Source organism: Apodemus sylvaticus, chromosome 5 (assembly GCF_947179515.1).
Source record: "Apodemus sylvaticus chromosome 5, mApoSyl1.1, whole genome shotgun sequence".
Lineage (NCBI taxonomy): Eukaryota > Metazoa > Chordata > Mammalia > Rodentia > Muridae > Apodemus > Apodemus sylvaticus.
The window spans coordinates 105,477,046-105,497,145 of NC_067476.1; positions in this window are offsets into that span (position 1 = coordinate 105,477,046).

A 20,100-nucleotide genomic window follows, 5' to 3' on the forward strand; every position below is an offset into this window, starting at 1 on the left:
TCTGCACTGTACCCTCTTTGCACACTGTTTTCTGGTTGCCAGATCTATATTTGCTAACTTCAGCTCAAGAACTTGTCCTTGGGCAACTGTACTGTATTGGAAGAAGGTTCTAGAAAAAGGATGGATGGCATGGGTGAAAATGCAGAGGTAGAAACCAGACAATTGACCCCTGTACTGAAGGTCACATAGCCTACTCCTTGGACTGCAGAAGTCAGGAGGACCTGTTTCAAACTGTATGTGTACGGAACCCTAGAATTTTCCTCTGGGCATGAGAGAGGCCTCTGTGTTCCAGAGAATATCAGGGTGTGTGATTTGTATGTATATGAATACTAGTTTGTTTCTCTGTCTGCAAAGGTGAAACATCATTTTAATTATTATTTATTTAACACTACTCTGAGGTCCCAGCACAGCCATTTCATCAAGATAACAATAATATACAATAATATACAAATACCAGCAATAATAATGATAATTGCTTGTTTCATTGGAGTACTATAGTGGCAAATGAGATAGATTATGGTTCCCAAAGTGCTGTGGCATTTGGGAAAAAACTATCATTATACTTGCATGTTGCTAAGTATCTGTTGTAATTATTGCTAACCAGACACGGGACTCCGTCATCACAAGAGCTTCACCCTCTTATGATGGAAACTCAGCCTTAGCATTTTCTTCTGCTCTTTGGAAGAGATAACTAACTGGTAGTATGGATTGACCATGTGCAAGGTGACGTCATACACTATCCTCTGTAATTAAAATAAAACCTTGTTATTATATATAGTCATTATTATATTACTCTTTTAAAATGAGATATGTTAGAGCAAACATCAGACATGATGCTGCAATCTTTTTAAATATGCCAGGTAGGCATTCCTGAGAAGGAAAATTTTCTAAATAACTACCATACAATCCTTCAAATAAGATGATAAACAACACTGGTACATTTCCATCTGTTGTGTGATACCATTCCTGGGTATCATGAGCAAATGTCTGCTTACTCTGGACAGGAACCAAAGGCAGACCAAAGTAAGGATACAGCCAAGGTCTAACCAGTAAATTTTATTCAGGTTACTTACAGGAATATGGGTGAGAGGTTACTTCCAGGAACAGAAATGACTCAGACAGCTACATCACCAAAAGGCCACCCCAGGATGGATGACAGACAGCATGAAAGCTGGAGACCTCGAGTTCACTGCACAGTCTACAGGCAGCCCAACAGGCTGGAGAATGTCCTCTTGGAAGCTCCACAGCTCTCTGCTTCTTCCAGGAAGCTTGTCTTGTCTGGGAGTATGAACACTTAGTGCTAATAGAATCTTGAAGGGGGAGGGCCCCCGCGAATCTGGTCAAGGTCTCCCAGAAGGTTTTGTATTGTTTACTTCCTTCAACAAGCAGGACAGAGTGTTTTCCCTTGTTTTAGGACACCCAGAGTCTTAATTATCTCTGCTCCAAGACCACCCACAGCCATCTAGTCTTCAGATCAGTAGACACAACTGTCCCAACAAGGTCATGTTTGCCATTCTGGTATGAGATCTTGCACCACATTTCCTTGGGTAGTTGTCATCTGTCCTTAGTTTCCTGCAGCCTGGAATGTCTGTCTCCTCAGCATTTCTTGCATGGTCTAGAAAAGCTTAGAGTACTGGCCTTTCATTCTGAAGGCCAACCCAGGCCTGCCAGGTATACCTGTCTGGCTAGGTGCTAGCTTTGTCTTCTTGGAGTCATGGAGATGACAATGTACTCACACTGGGAGGCACGTGATGCCAACCCCTCTCTTGGTTCTCTCTGTGGCACTCAATCACATTGGATTCTGTCACATTTCTTCACTGTAGTCACTATTTTTCACTGTGATTCCTAGTGTGTGGGGCTCCCGCTATTCACCCGCCTTATCAATTGCTGGCAACTTCCTTCATGATGGCTGCAGAGGGTGCTTTCCTCTTCCCATCATTCCATCTGCACTTGTTAGTTAGCACTCACTGGGAAGAAGAGCTCTCTCTCCCCTTGAATCTCTTGATTAGCCTGTTTCTTCAGTGTCACATGGATTTTTACTCTACGCAATGGGTAAACCATCACTATCGCTGTTTTCTTTAAAGTTTAACATTTCAAAGTTTGGCTAGTGGTACCCCTTCCAGGCTGGTTCTGGGTCCTTTTGACAGGTGTCCATTGATTTGTAAGTACTTCCATACTTTCAGACACAGGACATTCTAGACTTATGATCATTGATTTGTTCTTATCTTTAAGTCCTCAGAATTACATTTTATTGGAGGGTATGACCCATCACTATCAGCGTGTAATGTAGAGCAATTGTTTCTTTCACATCCAGTATCTTTCCCCTCAGAATCCATCCCATACAATTAAGCTTTGCCGGCCTAGGCATATTCACTGTTATCACCTTTTAGAGGAAACAGAAGTTATCCCAATCTTCTTGTCCAGCATTGGGGCTCCCTCCGTCCCTCTTAGCCATCTGCTTGTATGACTCGTGTTTCTTGGAGGATTAGGCTTAGGCCTTTGCTCCCTCCCACCTTCCCTTCCTTCAACCTCTCTTCTGTATTTATCTAGAAATTAGGGTCCCATCCCCTGAGCTGGCCACCGAGAAGAGCAGTGAGCCTAAGAATAGCAGTGTGACCCCGCGACTGTGTAGCTTGTCACGGGGAGGGAGAAAGTGACCGTGCAGACACTTGAAAATCAGGTGATGGGAAGTGTAGTGTGAAGAACATACCAGGGGACAAAGCAGAGCACTGTGCCTCTGACTGGTGTGGTATGGTGTGGTGTGTGTGGAGTGTGGTATGTGGTGTGTGGTGTGTGGTTTGGTGTGGTGTGGTATGTGGTGTGTGGTGTGTGGTGTGGTGTGGTGTGTGGTATGTTGTGTATGTGGTATGTGGTGTGTGGTGTGGTGTGGTGTGTGTGGTGTGGTGTGTGGTGTGGTGTGTGTGGTGTATGTGTGTGTGGTGTGTGGTGTGGTGTGGTGTGTGGTGTGGTGTGGTGTGTGGTATGTGGTATGTGGTGTGTAGTGTGGTGTGGTGTGTGTGTGGTATGTGGTGTGGTGTGGTCTGTGGTGTGTGGTGTGGTATGTGTGTATGGTGTGTGGTGTGGTGTGTGTGGTATGTGGTGTGTGTTGTGGTGTGTTGTGGTGTGTGTGGTGTGTGGTGTGGTGTGTGTGTGTGTGGTGTGTGGTGTGGTGTGTGTGTGTGGTGTGTGGTGTGGTGTGTGTGTGGTGTGTGGTCTGGTGTGGTCTGTGGTGTGTGGTGTGGTGTGGTCTGTGGTGTGTGGTGTGTGGTGTGGTGTGGTGTGTGGTGTGTGGTGTGGTGTGTGTGTGTGTGTGTGTGTGTGTGTGTGTGTGTGTGGTGTGCAGTGTGTGGTGTGGTGTGGTGTGTGGTATGCGGTGTGTGGTGTGGTGTGTGGTATGCGGTATGTGGTGTGGTGTGGTGTGGTGTGTGGTGTGGTGTGTGGTGTGTGGTGTGTGGTGTGTGGTGTGGTGTGGTGTGGTGTGGAGTGTGGTGTGGTGTGTGGTGTGCGGTGTGTCGGTGTGGTGTGTGGTGTGTGGTGTGTGGTGTGGTGTGGTGTGGTGTGTGGTGTGTGGTGTGTGTGTGTGTGGGCACCATTTCACATAGCACAAACTAGTACTTCTCCAGCTCCGTGACTTTGCTTATATCATCTCTTCTGTTGGCTTCATTCTCTATTGCCATTTGAGCTTGAACCTAAAGTCAGATTTCCCACTCATGAAGTCTTCTTTGACTGATTCGGACCCTTTCCTTCTCCGAGCAAGTAAAGGTTGATAGAAAGCATGGGTCTGTGTGCTGCAGTTTGATTATAGTGGAGTGGCAGGGTAAGGCTTGGCGGTACAAGTTCTGAAAGGCGGAAATTCCCCCCTGTGCTCCTTTCCTCTTTCCATCTGCTCTCTCCCCCTGGCCTTAATCGTGGGAGCTTGATCCATTTGACAACACACACACCAACACACACACACACACACACACACACACACACACACACACACTCACCCAAACCCCAATGAGGGTAGTCTTCAGACAGAGGAGGAACTGGTTGGAAGGTGACTGCAGAGTCCTTTTCAGAACTCTCGGCTGTGACCACACCCAACTCCACCTTCTGCAATGCTGAGGATTCTATGCCTCAGAGATTCTTTGGTAATTTCAGCGAAGGGAGATGAATGACTGCTTGTTACACATCATATTTCAATGTCAAATGCTCTTGACAATCTTGTCTGATTGATTGTACATCAGGGTGACTTCCTGAAACAGGTCTTGGAGGAAAAACCACCATGTTTTTAGAAGCTGTTAACAAATCCCCCAAACTATATAATCAATCAGGCATATAACCAATCAGAGATGAAACCTCCTTCCTGCCGCATTCTCCACCTTCATGCATCCCCAAATACACATAATACCTGCTAACCTTAAATAAGAGGCTCTGCTCTCCAGGGCAGCCTTTCAACAGGGCAGTGATGAGTTGCGCCTAGAGAGCTGTAGGTGGCGCTGTGAGCTCGGCGCATGGTCTTTCCGGAATCTTTTAAGATTTTCAAGAGAAGACAAGGCATCTGGCATCTTTTCAGTTAAATTTCATCCTATCTGCTCAGCTTCTGCAAAGCAAGTCTGAGAAACAGATTAGCCGATTTCTGACCCTAAACGGAAGGTCAGCCGTTCTGTGCTCAAATGTAGCATTTCACCGCAGGCTGGATCATGTCCTGGACTGGGCTTTGGAATTCTGCCCATAAGCTATGAAAATGACCCCAAGGTGTTTCTTAGAGCATTTCTTTGCCTGGGAGGCCTTTCTTGGTTTTGTACTTGGAAGTAGAAACCACATTAGCATCGCGTTTGCGCCTGTGTATAAGGAGGGTATGGTTTGGGGTGTGGTTTGGGGTGAGGGGTGAGGGATTGTTTTGTTGGCTTCAAGGCTGCTTGCTAGTTTCCATTACTTTCTGACTCCAGTTTGCTGTTAAAAGTGGGCCCCTGCTTGGATGTAGCCTTTATTACCTTCACCTGGTCCCCAACCCAAGTCTCTGGGAATTGTTCTTTGTTGCCAAGCTCTGTGGCTGTAGTGCTGATCCACTTAATAGCAGAAAATTGGGCGCTAACTGTATCATTTGTCAGCCTCGCTGTGGGATTTCAGATTCCTTAATTAAACTTGCCTGTTTCAGATTTCATAAAGTGAATCTGTGTTTTATGTTCACAGGATGTGAATGTGTAGAATGGAGAGAATGGGGCCTTAATGACCTCCTGGATGGATACAATTCAAATTCTTTAACCGCATTTACTAAAGGCATGGCTGACTTTCAATAGATCACAGAATTCCTAGTGGCGAGGGGAATGAGATGACACTTCACATCACATTTCTATAATGAAGTTATTAGGGTTGAATATATTTTTGTTTTCCCCCCATAGTCACTGTTTTCAGATGAACACTTGATTTGTTTCCTTACTAATGACCAGTAGATGGCTCTGTGGCATTTCTAGAACTGACATGTTTGTTTGGTGTCTCTTAATATATGAGAGTAATTTACTTTCCTTCTGGCCTGTGGGGAAATCTTGAGCTGTTCCATTCAGTCCCATGGATGAGGAGAACGGCTGATGAAGGTTCTTTTTCTCCCCAGGTTGTTAGGAAATGTGTGTGTGTGTGTGTGTGAGTTGTTAGGAAATGTGTGTGTGTGTGTGTGTGTGTGTCTCCTACATGGGCAGCCAGATAATTACCAACTGTGGTAAAAGACCTTTGGGATGAGCAGTGTGCAGTATGGTGGCCACTGCTGGCTATAGATTCTACCTCAGTTTCCATTTCTGTCTCCCCGGAGCTGGGGATCATTGGCCAAACACAGGTAAAGCAGATGGACACACCCCTGGATGCTGTCTCCTGTGTCTCAGTCTACCCTGTGCTTCCAAATGAATGCTAATTACCAGTTTCTCCCAATACTTTTTGTTCTGCCTTCTCTATCACGTGCTGTAGGATGGAGATTGTGAGGACTGTGTGCTCAATCACAGGTTATTATTATTATTTTTTAAAGATCTACTTTATGTGAGTACACTACAGCTGTTTTCAGACACACCAGAAGAGGGCATCGTATCTCATGACAGATGGTTGTGAGCCACCATATGGTTGCTGAGATTTGAACTCAGGACCTTCGGAAGAGCAGTCAGTGCTCTTAAGCCCTGAGCCATCTCTCCAGGCCCCCTGCACAGGTTATTTGTTAGTCTCGATCTTCTTGTCTTGCCTTCTGAGGCTGAGATGGTGAGTGATTGTTCATGCTTGGTTCTTCTCTCCTTTCAGCTATACTTGGAGCTGAAGGTTTTAGAACCTCTCATCAATTAGGTGTCTTCTAGTCAGTAAAATTTAAATAGGACCCTAGGATGTTATGAACTGAATTGTTTCCTCCTTGCTGAGATTGAACTCTTAGCTTCCAATGGGACTGTATTTGGGGATGAGGCCTTTGAGGGAGAAAATGAAGGTTAAATGATGTTGTAATAGTGGGGTCCTAGTCCAATGTGCCTGATGCCATTAGAAGAGGGAGAAACACTAGGGGTGTATACGCACAGAGAAGGGACCAATGAAGACTGAGAAAGGACAGCCATCTGCAAGCCAAAGAGAGAGGCCTTGACAGAAACCAAACCTGCTAACACCTCGCTCTTGAGCTCCTGGCTTCCAGACCCCTGGGCAATAAATTCCTATCGTTGAGGCACGAGTCTTTGGTAGTTTGTTATTACAGCTGTAACAGACTGATATATAAGCTGAGAATTTAAAAGTACAAGTTATCCATTTTCTCTTCTGCCTATTGACCTTCACTGGCATGTTCCCGAGCATGTTGCTAAAAGACAGAGAGGCTGATCCCAAATAATTTGTCTTAAACCAAGCCACTGATGGTTCTGATTCAATTTTGCTGCACTGTGTATGGTCTGACATTAATCAGGCAGACCAATCCAGCCTGAACTTTGCCTCTTGAAGGCAAAGGCCAAGCCTCTGACCATTTGGTTTTGCACTTGTGTGGGATGAATCCTCTGGTAGGGGATGCCTCATGCCTCAATAAGGGAATTGGTTGGTTTATAAGATAACTGGGATCACCGAGCTGAATAAGGTTGGTTAATCGATCACAATAAGTTGCTGTAACTATGTAAGGCTCCAAGGGATTGCAGAGGTTTTATTTGGTGTCAGTCTAAGTCCTCTCGATTCAGAGAGCAGCTGAGATGGTTCAGGTGGGGGTGGGAAGGAAGGTGAACCTTCCGCACCTTCTCTCTTGAATGAGAGTAACTGTATATGTGTAGAGTTTTGTGTTTACTTTAATTAGATGAATTACTGTGTTGCTAAAAAATTTAAGCTTACACTTATGATTTCACAGTTAAAATACAAAATTAAAACATAATTATTTGTGTGTATGTGTGTGTGAATTTTTTCACGAATGTATATATGAAACTTTTGGAGCTTGAAGTCTGGTTCAGCCAATTTTTTTTTTAATTGATGGATTTATGGTCATCAACCTTGCTTCAACTCAGTTTCTTCATTTTCTAGCTGGTCTGCAAAATATCTGTGGGGGCTAGAGAGGTGGCTAAGCGAAACAAAACAAAACTTGTTATTCTTTCTGAGAACTCAGGCTTGGATCCCAGCACACACATGGTAATTCACAACCATCTGTAACTCCAGTTCCAGCACCCCTATGACCTCCATGATCAGCAGACACACACAGTACACATACTTACATGCTGACAGAGTATACACTTATACACATAAAATTAAAAAAAAAACCTTTAAAAAGAAAGAAAACGTGTAGCTCATGGAAATAGATCAAAGTTCAGGAGTTGTAGCTGTTCAAATGTTAATTTATACTTAAAGAAAATTATAGAAAATATTGATGGCCTACAATTTTGTAAGAGTAAATCAGAAACCATGGACTGAAGTCACACATATATGTTTTCAGTGCCTGTCAGGAGTGTTTCAACCCCTGTCCTATGCAGACATTGCTAATTGATTCCATAACTAATTTCCACAGAGCCTAGATATTTTCATTTGATTTTTGGAGTAAGTGCATACAAGAGGATCGCTTTTATCATCTATATGCACAATCCCTGCCTATTTGGGATTCAGTCGTGTATAACTCTGACCATCCTTCAGGACTATAGTGAGTTTGTGACTGAGTTACTGGGTGCCAGTGAGCCGGAAGGCAGAGGGGCTGAGCAGGTGCTTTTTCAAGATGGTTCTATATGCACATGAATCTTTGGGGCACGTTGTCTTTCCTTCTGTACATGGCTTCTCAATCTCCAGGCCCTCTCCATGGGTCTTAAGATCCCTTAGGGTGTTTATCTCAAGGGAGCAGCTCTTTCGAATGGCAGCTGGCTTCTTACAGGCAGGGAGTAGAAGTTCCAGGAAGATTGAAGGCTGCATCTGAAATGCACACAGGCGCTCTTGCTGATCAAGAAATCGCAGGGATTGTCCGTGCCCAGGCTGGAGCCCAGGCTCCTCTCTCTCTTGGTGTTACCATAGCAGAAGAGCAGGTGGGATGGGAGGGACTGTTGTCCCTAACTTGCTAACACTCCCCATGCATTCTCCCATGCATCTTGCTTCACTTAGGCGATAGTTTCAGTTCTTTCACAGTGTCTTACTTGATTTTAATTTCAGTTATTAGGCCTGTCTTGTGTGCCCCACAGTGCTAATGGCTGGAATGCAGGATGCCCCCATTCCTCACACTGTGGTAGACAATACTACCTCCATGTCCAAGATGAGGAAGAGGAAGTAACAAGAGGATAATTATCTTGCCTAAGGTCAACAGGTGGCAACACTGTGTCAGAGGGACTTAGGGTGATTAAAAACCATGATACAAAATGCTACACAGTAGAGTAAAATTAGCAGGTAAGAAGATTGCTATTGTGAGAAATATATGATACAATGAAGGGAGAGAGTAGTGTGTGTGGCACCTGCCTGCTGTCAGGTCTGGCCCAGGGAACTTGCTTGGAAGTTGACCACCTGTTTCATTTTGAGATCTCTAGTAGCTGGTGCAGCTGGGAATATGAGCGCGTCCAAGAGATGGACTCAGGATTAGTTTTTCCTCCTGTTCTTGATGGCAAACTCAGAAAAGTGTTCCTTTCACAGTCTTGAAAGAATTTAACATTGCCACCCTTAAACTACTTGATGTTTCATTTCATTGGGATAAAAACAAAAACAACAACAATAACAACAAACACTTCAATGTTGACCGAAGCTTGGGAATATCCACAAAATGAAAATAGGTTCCCAAAGGTGAATTTAAGGACATATCTGTGAGATAGCATGAGATGTCTGGAAGCAAAGTCTCTACCAAACTTAGCATTGTCTCAACAGCCCATCGGCACCACTCAGAGGATGTCAGTCTGGAGGAGGAGATCTTGTAAGTCTGTTTGGAAGGTATGAGGACACTAGTGGTTGGGCCATAAGGTATAGTGGTTGGGCCGTCATAGGAATTGTATCTTACTCTGGAGTAAAATGGGAGTTTTCCTGTGTTTCCTGCTAGCAAATTTTAAGACCAATAATACAAAATAAAGATGTATAAGAAGCAAAGAAAGAAATGAAACTTAAGTAAAATAAGAAAATCAATGAAGGTTACAGAAATGTTAAAGATAAAATATTGAGATATGGTTAAAAATTAAAATGCAAAGAACAGAACAGAAAAGAGTAAAGGCCCAGTTCAGAAAAATGTAAAAGAATAGAGACAGATAAATAAAATTCAGGGTGAAGAGATTAGATAAAGAGAGTGAGGTTTGTTAAAGAAAGTTGGGGAATGAAAAAGCTGCAGCTAAAATCGGTTAAAAATGAAGCCAGGAAGCTGTCAATAAAATTTAAGATAAAAATAAGAACCGAGAATTACAAGTCACGATAATGTAACAAACAAGACTTTAGATCAGTATAAAAAATGAAAACTAAGGAAGTAAAAGGTTACCTACATCAAAGTGGAAGAGATAACAGGCTGAGAGGCTAACGGAGCAAAACCCGCGGGGAAATGGTGAAAAGACACAGAAGATGGTTTGAGGCTGAAGTGCAAGATTAAGGCATTAGGAATGTTCTTTTTGAGGGTTAATACTTTGAAAAAGAGGATTACAAAAAATACTTTCAAAAGAAAATAAAAGAAGTTTGAATGCATAGGAATAGATCATTAAAGGAAAGAATAAAGGAAAGGGAAGTTAAAATTGGCACAAACCAAGACAAAAATTCTCAGTAACCACAGAAACAAAAATTAAAATCTAGGTTAAAAAAAAAATCCCTGAATGTTTCCCTGGTAAACAAATATTCAATTAAAAAACAAAACAACACAACGCCTATCTATCTGATACAAACTTAAGTGTCTCCTGGATCTCTTGGCTGGAGAATCCTGTTTCAGCAGCAAGAACAGCCCTGAGAAAGCAGAGCACATTGTGAAATGGAGAGACACTTCCTTCTGCAGCGGATTGGAGACCCCTGGAGCAAATACGGAGACCCGCAGGCCAGACACTATGCAGAGAGAGAGAGTTTGACTCTGTTGACTCCCCCTGTGGGGGTGGGGAAGCTCAGTTTGAGAGGTGAGAAAGCTGGAGCTGGTTTGGGGGTCCCCAGGCCTGAGATGAGGTCTTGGGGCTCTCAGGCTCTTGGACTTCCAGGCACCACTGGGGGTTGCAGAAGAGCTGAGAACAGAGTGGGGGCCTGGGCTGGGTTTGGGGAGCTCCTGCTGGTCCCACGAGGAGAGTCCTTGGCTTGACACTGGCAGGCTTGGTGGTGGTTGTGAGACTAAACTGCCACTCTGTAGGCGAAGGCCTTCTCCATGGCTCTCTGAAGTGGATCTTGGTGAAAAGAGGCAGTCTGTGGTTCTAAGGCATTTCCTGTCATGGTGGAAAAGTAGATGTGTAAAACCATACTCCACTTCTCAGTGTGGGTCTGAAATTAAATCCTATTTGCAGGGAGGAATGTCTGGGAAGGGAAGCTTATTGGCCATTCCCTCCAGACCTCTAGGTACCTCATTAGCATGGAGAACTCTGTTTTGAGCCTACTTCACTGCAGTCTCTTCTCCTATTGTCTTGGTCTGAGATCTTAGGGATGCCTCATCTGCATGTGGAAGGGTTTGGGGCGTTGCCCTTATGTGACTGACAGCCAGAAATCTATAGGAGGTGCAGCTATGTGACAGGGGCGTGGTGCCCAGGAGCCGGTGAAGCTCCTACCGTCTCTTCAGGGTCTCTGGGCCTTCAAGCCTTTAGCTCAACCAAAGACCAGGCCTCTTCTCACGGTCCACTGTCCCACAGATACCTGGATCTTTTTACTTGAATCCTGGAATTGCAGCAAGGTGAGTAAGGAAAGTGGCTGTAAGTAAAGGAGACACAGCAGAAGGGCAGGCGAGGTGAGGGGGTGGAGGGAGGAGGAGGCAGGGCAGATGAGGTTGCAGGGGCGGGGGCAGGAGGAGGTGGGGCAGGTGAGGTCAGGGGAAGGAGACAGGGCAGAAGGGATGGTAGGGAAGTGGTGGAGGGAAGAGGTGGGGGGGGGGAAGAGGGAGTAGTGGGGGAGAAAGAGGTGGCGCAGGCGAGACCATGGAGGGAAGAGGACCATCCTTTCTCTCACGATGGGTGTGGTGTTAGAGAGGGTCTTCTTCAGCCTGGACAGATGGACGTCCACTGTGGAACTGGGCTACAGACTCTGAAGGTGTTGACAGAGGGGCAGATCTGTAGGCAGTATTGAGGGAGTTTGTTAACTTGCAATATGTGGGGAAACGTGATCCCCAAATCCTATGAAGATAAATACACCAAAAAGTCATCTGAGCACGTTGTGCCAGTCACTGTTGCTGGAACTTCACTAAATTAGAAATCTCGGCTACTTTCTGATCATCTGTGGGGTATTTTTTCCTAGCCTAGCCCTATCCTCCTGCCTCTAGATATGGAGGACTTTCTGTTGCCTCTGACACACTTCTGTGGTTAAGCTTTAATTATTCCTGATTCGCTCACCTGTCTCTTCAACTTCGTAGCATGTTCCGCCTTTGGCAGTCAGTTCCTGTGTCCTAGATTTTTTTTTAAAACTTCATTGGACAACCTAATGTAAGTTATCTCATTCCAAGGTTTTGATTTAGAGATGGAGCACTTTTCACATTTCTTGGTAACTGAGGACAGGGATTTTAGTGTTAGTTGTTTTTTAGGGGTGCAGGTGTGCCGTAGGTAGAGGTTGGAGGGTAGGCCATCCAGCGCCCACTGTCTGGGTCTGTTTATGATTTACACATACCCATGTAACTGAAAATGAATGGTAAAAATTTAGAACAGAAGAGTAATTAGAAATCATACAGATTTGAGACTCAGAATGCCCTATAGTATTAGAGAGAGTTGAATTGCAAACAGCACTGCCAAATGCACACTGTCCTGGCGTATTAGACAAGAGATATAAAGTACCCCTATGTGTCTGAAAACCATTCTGAGGCAATAGCTGCTGGCAACTCTTCTGCAGGTAATTGCAACACCAATCCGCACATATCTGCTTAGTGGATGGCCTATCAGCAATGCTTAACGATGATGATTTGTTTCTGGTAGGATGTGTTCAATAGTCAGTTCTCACACATTCTGTGTGTGAGACTGCCGAGAGGGATGTGATTGCAAGGGCTTTCTCAAAGCGAGTTCTCCTCAGGAGCAGCTCAACACCCTGTGCATGATCCAGCATCCATTTCTGTGAGGCAGAGAGAATCGGAAACATCACTTTGAATACCAATTAAATGGCTTAAAATGCCCCGGTAAATGCATTGATCCCATACAATCTGGCTCCAGAAGGAAAGAAGACAGCCTTTGATTACTATGGGAACTTAAATGCCAGGACAGATGACTGGCTGGCGAGGGTGCCTGGGTGATTTGCAGTTATTAGAAAAAAGGGTAAATGGCCTCTTTTAACCTTAGGCTCCTAAGGGGCCAATTGTAAGACGCTTTTCTTTTTAGGAAAAAGCTAGGGTGGATCTTTCAGAGAGAGAGGGAAGGGTAGACAAGATTTAAAAAAAAAATCTAAGTAATAGAACAAGAGTCACATAATTAGTCCTTGCTTTAGGCAACATTTGAATGTTTTGAACTTCTTTTCTTGTCTTTCCTTCCTTCCTTCCTTCCTCACTTCCTTCCTTCCTTCCTTCTCCCTTTCTTTCTGTTCCTTTGAGATAGGCTGGTCTCGAGCTTATCCTGTATTCTAGGCTCACATTGAGCTTGAGATCCTCTTGTCTCTACCTCAGTACTCTGAGAGACCATAGGCTTGTGACCCATGCAGAGCTTGAGTCTAATTATTTATCATTGCTGGGGACTGAACCCAGGGCTTTATATTCTGGGCAAATGTTCTGCCACTGAACTAGAACTCCAATCCCTTTTAATTTTTTCTTGCAAGACATGGGCTCTCTATGTTGCTCAGTCTGGCCTCAAACTTGTGATCCTCTTGATGAGATTTATAGGCATGTATGTATGTATGTTTGTAGGGTGCTACCAGGCCTGCTGTCTTGATGGTTTTTCTTTTCTACCCCTTCTCCCCATGCCTTCTTGCTTTTGAGAGATTATTTTTTCAGGGATATTGCCTAATAAATATTTAAAAGAATGGGAATAAAACCCCTTACATTTTCTTTCTTGTTTCTGCTTTGCACCTGTGTGTGTGTGTGTATGTGTGTGCATGTGTGTGTGTGTGTGTATGTGTGTGTGTGCTTGTGTGCATGTATGTGTATGTGTGTGCATGCATGTGTGTATATGTGTGTGTATGTATGTGTGTGTGCGCTTGTGCGTGAGTACATGTGCGTGCTTCAAATAACCATGGCTTCTTTTCTTTCTTGCTTTCTTGTTCTTTTATTCCTAGGAAAATCAGTTGTTTTTATGAGATGCCTACTAGGAAAATAGCTGAGGGAGGCCTTGTTCATCGTTGGCAAGTGTGGTGGTTTGATAGGGAAATGTCCCCCAGTGGCTCATGTGTTTGAATACTTGGTACTAGTTTGCAGTGCTGTTTGGGGATGTGGAGAAGAAATAACACCAAGAAAGAATAAAGGGAAAGAAATAAACTCAGGACTCAAATAAATGAAATAGAATCAACCAACCAATCAAACAGAAGGTCAATACAAAGAATCAATAAGATACATGATGGTTCTCTGAGAAAAAAATCAACAAAATTAGCAAACATTTAGTCAAATTAACCAAAAGAAAAAGGAAGAATCCACATTAATAAAATTAGAGCTGAAAAGGGAAATATTACAACACAGAGAGCATGGAAATTAAGAAAATAATAAGGACATATTTTTTAAAAAAAACTATATTCCACTAAGGTAGAAAACCTGAAAGAAATGGATACATTTCCTGATATACATATAGTACATACCAAAGTTAAACCAAGATATAATAAGCCAAGAATAATAAACTGTATAAACAGATTAATAACCACAAATGAAACAAAAGCAGCAATTAAAAATCTCCCAACTAAAAAGAACCCAGGACCAGATGGATTCAGCGCAGAATTCTATTAGACCTTCATAAAAGAACTAAAGCTAACACTCCTCAAGTTATTCCTTAAAATAGAAACTGAAAGATGGGCAGAGATGGTGCACACCTTTAATCCCAGCTCTTGGGAGGCAGAGGCAGGTGGATTTCTGAGTTCGAGGCCAGCCTGGTTTACAGAATGAGTGTCAGGACAGCCAGGGCTACACAGAGAAACCCTGTCTTGGAAAAAATAAATAAAAAGTAAAATAAATAAATGAATAAATAAATTGAAAGAAAGAAAGAAAGAAATTGAAGAGACATTTTCAAATTCTTTTCAAGAAGCCACTATTACTCTGATCAGTATCCCTTATGGACATAGATGTGAAAGTTCTCAATAAAATACTTTCAAACCAAATTCAAGTATTCCGTGATAAAATTTGCTTCATCCCAGAGATGCAGGGATGGTTCAACATACATAAATTGATAAGGATAATTTATTACATGAAATACTAAAAGACAAAAATCTCATGAACATTTCATTCGATATAGAAAAGGCCCTTGACAAAATCCAACATCCCTTCATGATAAAAGTCTTGGAAAGGCAAGGAATATGAGAGACATATCTCAGCATAATAAAGGCAATTTATAGCCAATTCACAGACAACATCACTCTAAATGGAGAGAAACTCAGAGTTTCTACTAAAATCAGGAACAAGACAAGGATGTCCACTCTCTTCATACATATTTGATATAGTACTTGAAGTCTTAGCTAAAGTGATAAGACAACTGAAGGACATTAAGGGGGTACATATAAGCAAAGAAGAAGTCATAGTAGTTTTATTTGCAGATGATATGATTGTATACATAAATAACCCTAAAAGTTATTTTCCACCAGGAAACTGCTACACACATTCAGTAAAGTAGCAGGATATAATATTAACTCACAAAAATCAGTAGCTTTCCTATAAATGACAAACATATCTAGGGAAGAAAACCATGAAAGCAGTGCCCTTCACAATAGTCCCCCCCCCCCACCCCAAATCTCTTGGGATAACTGTAACCAAGCACGTGAAAGACTTATATAATGATAACTTTAAGACATTAAATAAAGAAATTGAAGAAGACACAAGAAGATGGGAATACCTCTTATACTCATGGATAGGTAGGATTAATTCATTTTTTAACTTGCTTTTTGTTAGGGATCACAGACACAGAAAAGTAACTAATACAGTGAGGCACTGAGGATCTTAGTCCAGCAACCCTCAAGGAGCAAGATCCAAGAGACATGGGTGTGAGCTTGGGAGTGGATCTGCCTTCAGCCAAAATGATAGTTGCTATTTAGGAGATACTAAACAAGAAGTCAGATAGCCTGTTCTTGGATTCTTGACTCAAAGAAACCGTGAGATAAATGTATGAGTTTTTCACACTGCTAAAGTTTTGATCAACTTGTTATATGGCATTAGGTAGCTAATACAGTCTTATTTGCTTATCTTTCTTGTTGGAAAGTTCAGTAGAGTTGTGGGCCCTGGCCTTCCTCATCGAGTTAGTGTTTTCGAACTATAAGCTACTGCCTAATGTAACTCTTTTATATGGGTGTGAATTCATCTTTGGACAGTTTCATTGTTTAATATTTGGCCCTCATATGATTCTGATAGCCAATAACCTTCATGGCCTCATTCATGGTCTTGTGTCCCTTGAGTTCTGAGGTGATAGAATGTTTACAGAGAAGCATATGAAGCACACTAGGAATAATGGATTTTATCCAAAGCTACCAGCATTAATGGATGTTCATCTTTACGGTCAACATAGCTTGCTTAATTTGCAACTCACAAGACTTTGAGCACATGTAAGTTTGATATGACACCTCATTAATTTGCACATGGTCCTGGGCACACTAGGACACTCATAATCCCCTTTGATTTGACATCTACCCACTTAGACACTCAGAAGCAAGCCATCCCAGATGCCACTTTGTTCAGTCATGTGAAGAGCAAACTCAGAATGATGTGCTGGGCATTTAGCCTCGGCATTACTATTATCATGGTATCCACATAGAAGAACTGTTTCTGAAATTGATTCTCGCAGAACATGGACAAGATGCAACTAGAACTTGATAATCATGGTCAAGAGTAGGATTGTATAAAAAAGGTATGTCAACGGTTTAACATCTTTGAGTCAATGGGATATGCAAACATAAGACATGGAATAATAGGGAAATAGGAAAGAGAAGCCTTGCTGTGTACATGTATCAGCACTAAAATTTGGTGTTGTCATTTGCTAACATGGGATCTGAGCATATCTACAATGGCAGACAGATAGGATAGAAGTTGAGATGTCCTCACTTATAGATGACATAATTTTATACATAAGAAACTCTAATGACACCACCAGAAAACTCTGATTTGATAAACACTTTCAGCAAAACAGTAGGGTACAAATTAATATATAAAAATTAGTAGTCATTCTGTATAAAAATAATAAACATACTGAAAGCAAATTGTAGAAATAATCTAATTCATAGTTGTTTCAAACAAATACCTTAGAATAAGTTCAACAAAGGAACTGAAACTTCTACAATGAAAACTCTGACACACACACACACACACACACACACACACACACACACAATTGAAGTAGACACAAAAAGGGAAAGGCCTTTCATGCTAATGGACTAGAAGAATCAATATTGTGAAGAGTTGTGCTACCTAAAGAAATCTAAGGATTCAATTCAGTCTGACCAAAATTGCAATCCATTCTTTATAGAAATAAAAAAATAAATTCAGATCCATGAAAGTACAACAAATGGGCAATCCTGTCCAAAAAAAGAATAATACTGAAAGTGTGCATCACCATACCTGATTTCAGGTTATACTGTAGAATCATAATGAAAAAATCAGCATGGTAATGACACAAGGCAGACACAGATCAATGGAATAAAATAGACAACTTAGATATAAATCCACACAACTAAAGCCATTTGTGTTTTTCACAGAGATATCCAAAATATACCCTGAAGAAAAGACGACTGGGAAAACTGGGTGTCTGAAATTAGATCTCTGTTTACTAATGTATCCAACTCCAATGTATCAAAGATCTTAATGTAAGGTCTGAAACTCTGAAAATGTAAGAGAAGAGCAAGGAAAACACTTCATGCATATAGTGGGGACAATATCTCACCCAATCGAATAATCTATCCTGATTTGTTTAAGTTGATAAACATATAAAATGCCCAATCTATGTATGTTACTCAAGAAAGAGGAACATTTCCTTTGGGTATCTTAAGGTTTGTCAGAATACCTAATGAAGACTTCCCTCATTCTTCAGTTAGTAATGAACTCAAAGGGGGGATGGATGAAACAGTCACAACCCTTCAGACCTTCTTTGAGAGGATGTGTTGCATTTTTGGCTTAAGTTCTATGGTGGCTCTGAGATCTTCCCAGTATCAGTACCACATGGGTGGGGTGCAGTATACACCAGGATCAGTGTCAACCTCAGCCCTCTGCACATTCTAATGATGACTCTAGATTTGGGAGTAGCTCAAACTTCTCCAATAGGTCAGATGTAAGGCTAGGATGACATGCATTTCCCGATGGACAGCCACTGTCCATTAGGCTCTTCCAGATGAAGATGAATGGGATTATATTATTATGCTTTCAGGGGGAGAAATGATGGTGTTTTTATTGTTTTGGTGATGGTCTTGCTTGGAGTTTAGGCAAAACAAAAGCTAATGCTTACAGAGGAAAGGAGAAAGGACTGTGGCCTTTTGATGTCAAGGATGATGGTACATCGAGAAAAATGTTTGTCAGCTAATAATCAACGATGCCACACAAAGCCCCTCCAGTTCTTTAGGAGAGACCTTCCATAGAGCTCCTGCATGCTGGACAAGGGTTGAGGAAAGCAAAGAGAAGGGACTTGGGTTTGTGGGGACACATGGAAGGTTTTGAAGCAAGAGAATGGAGTGCCTGCAATGATATTTTACTAGTAATCTAGCAACAACCCAAGGGATACGCTGGAAGTAGAAGAGAGTGAAGACAGACGCCAGTTGGAAAGGTGTTTCAAGGCTACTGGTTGGAAATATGACTGATAAATTATTTGAATTTAAGAATAGTAATGATAATGTAGGGAATGGATGGATTGCTCGGTGGTTAAGAGCACTTGTTGCTTTGGGAGAGAACTGGGTTTGATTCCTAGAATCTACTTGGACCCTCATAAGCATATTTAACTCCACTTTCAGGGGATCTGATGTCCTCTTCTGACCTCAGGCACACACGGTGTACCTATATGCATGTAGGAAAGCACTCTTACAAGTAAGTAACTAACTAACTAAGTAAGTAAGTAAGTAAGAAGTACATAAATAAATAAGAATAGATTTAAAGAATAATAATGTACAATTATTTAAAAAATAAATACTTTCAGATGTGTATAAAGGTTGCAACAAAGAACTATGTATACTTCATCCAGAATTAACAATTTGTGTTTTGCCATCCTGAATCTACTGCTGTCTCAACCTACCCTGTTAGCATCTTTGGTACAGGAAGGTGCTACCAAAGAAGAAATGCAAACACCAGCCCGGCTACAAAAACCTTTCCTCTATAGTGGCGACCCACCTGTAAGATGTACTATGGCAATAGCTGAACAAGCTTGTGTGAGTAACCAACCAATATCTTACTTGACATAGGGCCACACCATGAGATGGAACCCATACCTGACATTGCTTGGGCGACCAAGACCCTGAGACTGGATATCCCAGGGATATAGAGTAAAACAAAATACTACTGCTTTTTTTTAAATGTAGCAATACAATGACTCTTAATGACTTCCTCTTTTACTTATAAATCAGTGCCTTATTCAACTGTCATCAGAGAAGCTTCTGCCTGTAGTGGATGGCGATATATACAGAGACCCACAGCCATAAAAAACCACAAGGACTGAGAGAGATCTAAACACTCAACCCTAAATAGAATGTCGCCACCAAGTCTATCTTCTTAGGGCTCAGGGAAGCCTGCAGAAGAGGAAGCAGTAAGAGGGCAAGAGCACAGGGGACGGACAGCAGGAGAACAAGGGGCTAAGAATGAACTGATCAACGTTCATGTGAACTCAGAGACTGGGACAGCATGTACAGGGCCTGCACAGGTCTGCACCAGGTCCTTTGTGTATCATGATGGCTTCCAGCTTAGTGCTTTCATGGGATTTTTGACTGTGCAAAGACAGTGGGTCTCTGTTCTCGTACCTTCTCTTGGACTCTCTAATTCCAATGTTAGTTTTTTTTAATTTTATCTTATATTTTATTTTTATAACAAACAAAAGAATGACTTTTCTGAGTTGTTTGGAAGAAAGACACTCAAAATGTTCTCTTACAGCTGAATACTTGTATGCATTTCCTAAGGACAGAAACTTCTTTTTTTAATATATATGTTTGTATCTGATTTAAAACTTGAACAGTACAATATCCTTTTCAACTTCCTATTATATAAGTTTAAATATAGAAAGAAAAATACGCCACATCTAAGGTTAATGATAAGACCTCATCTGTGAACAAGGAGAGAGCAAGAATGTGTGCAGTATCATTTATGTAGAGATGGCGTTAGAAGGATATTTGAAAATTAAAGTTAGTTTTGTCACTCAAATATCCTTAGGTTCATAGAAAATTTGAGCTGTTTATTATTCAGGAAAATTCATGGCTATTTTTAAATCTGATCATAGTTGGTTCTGCCAC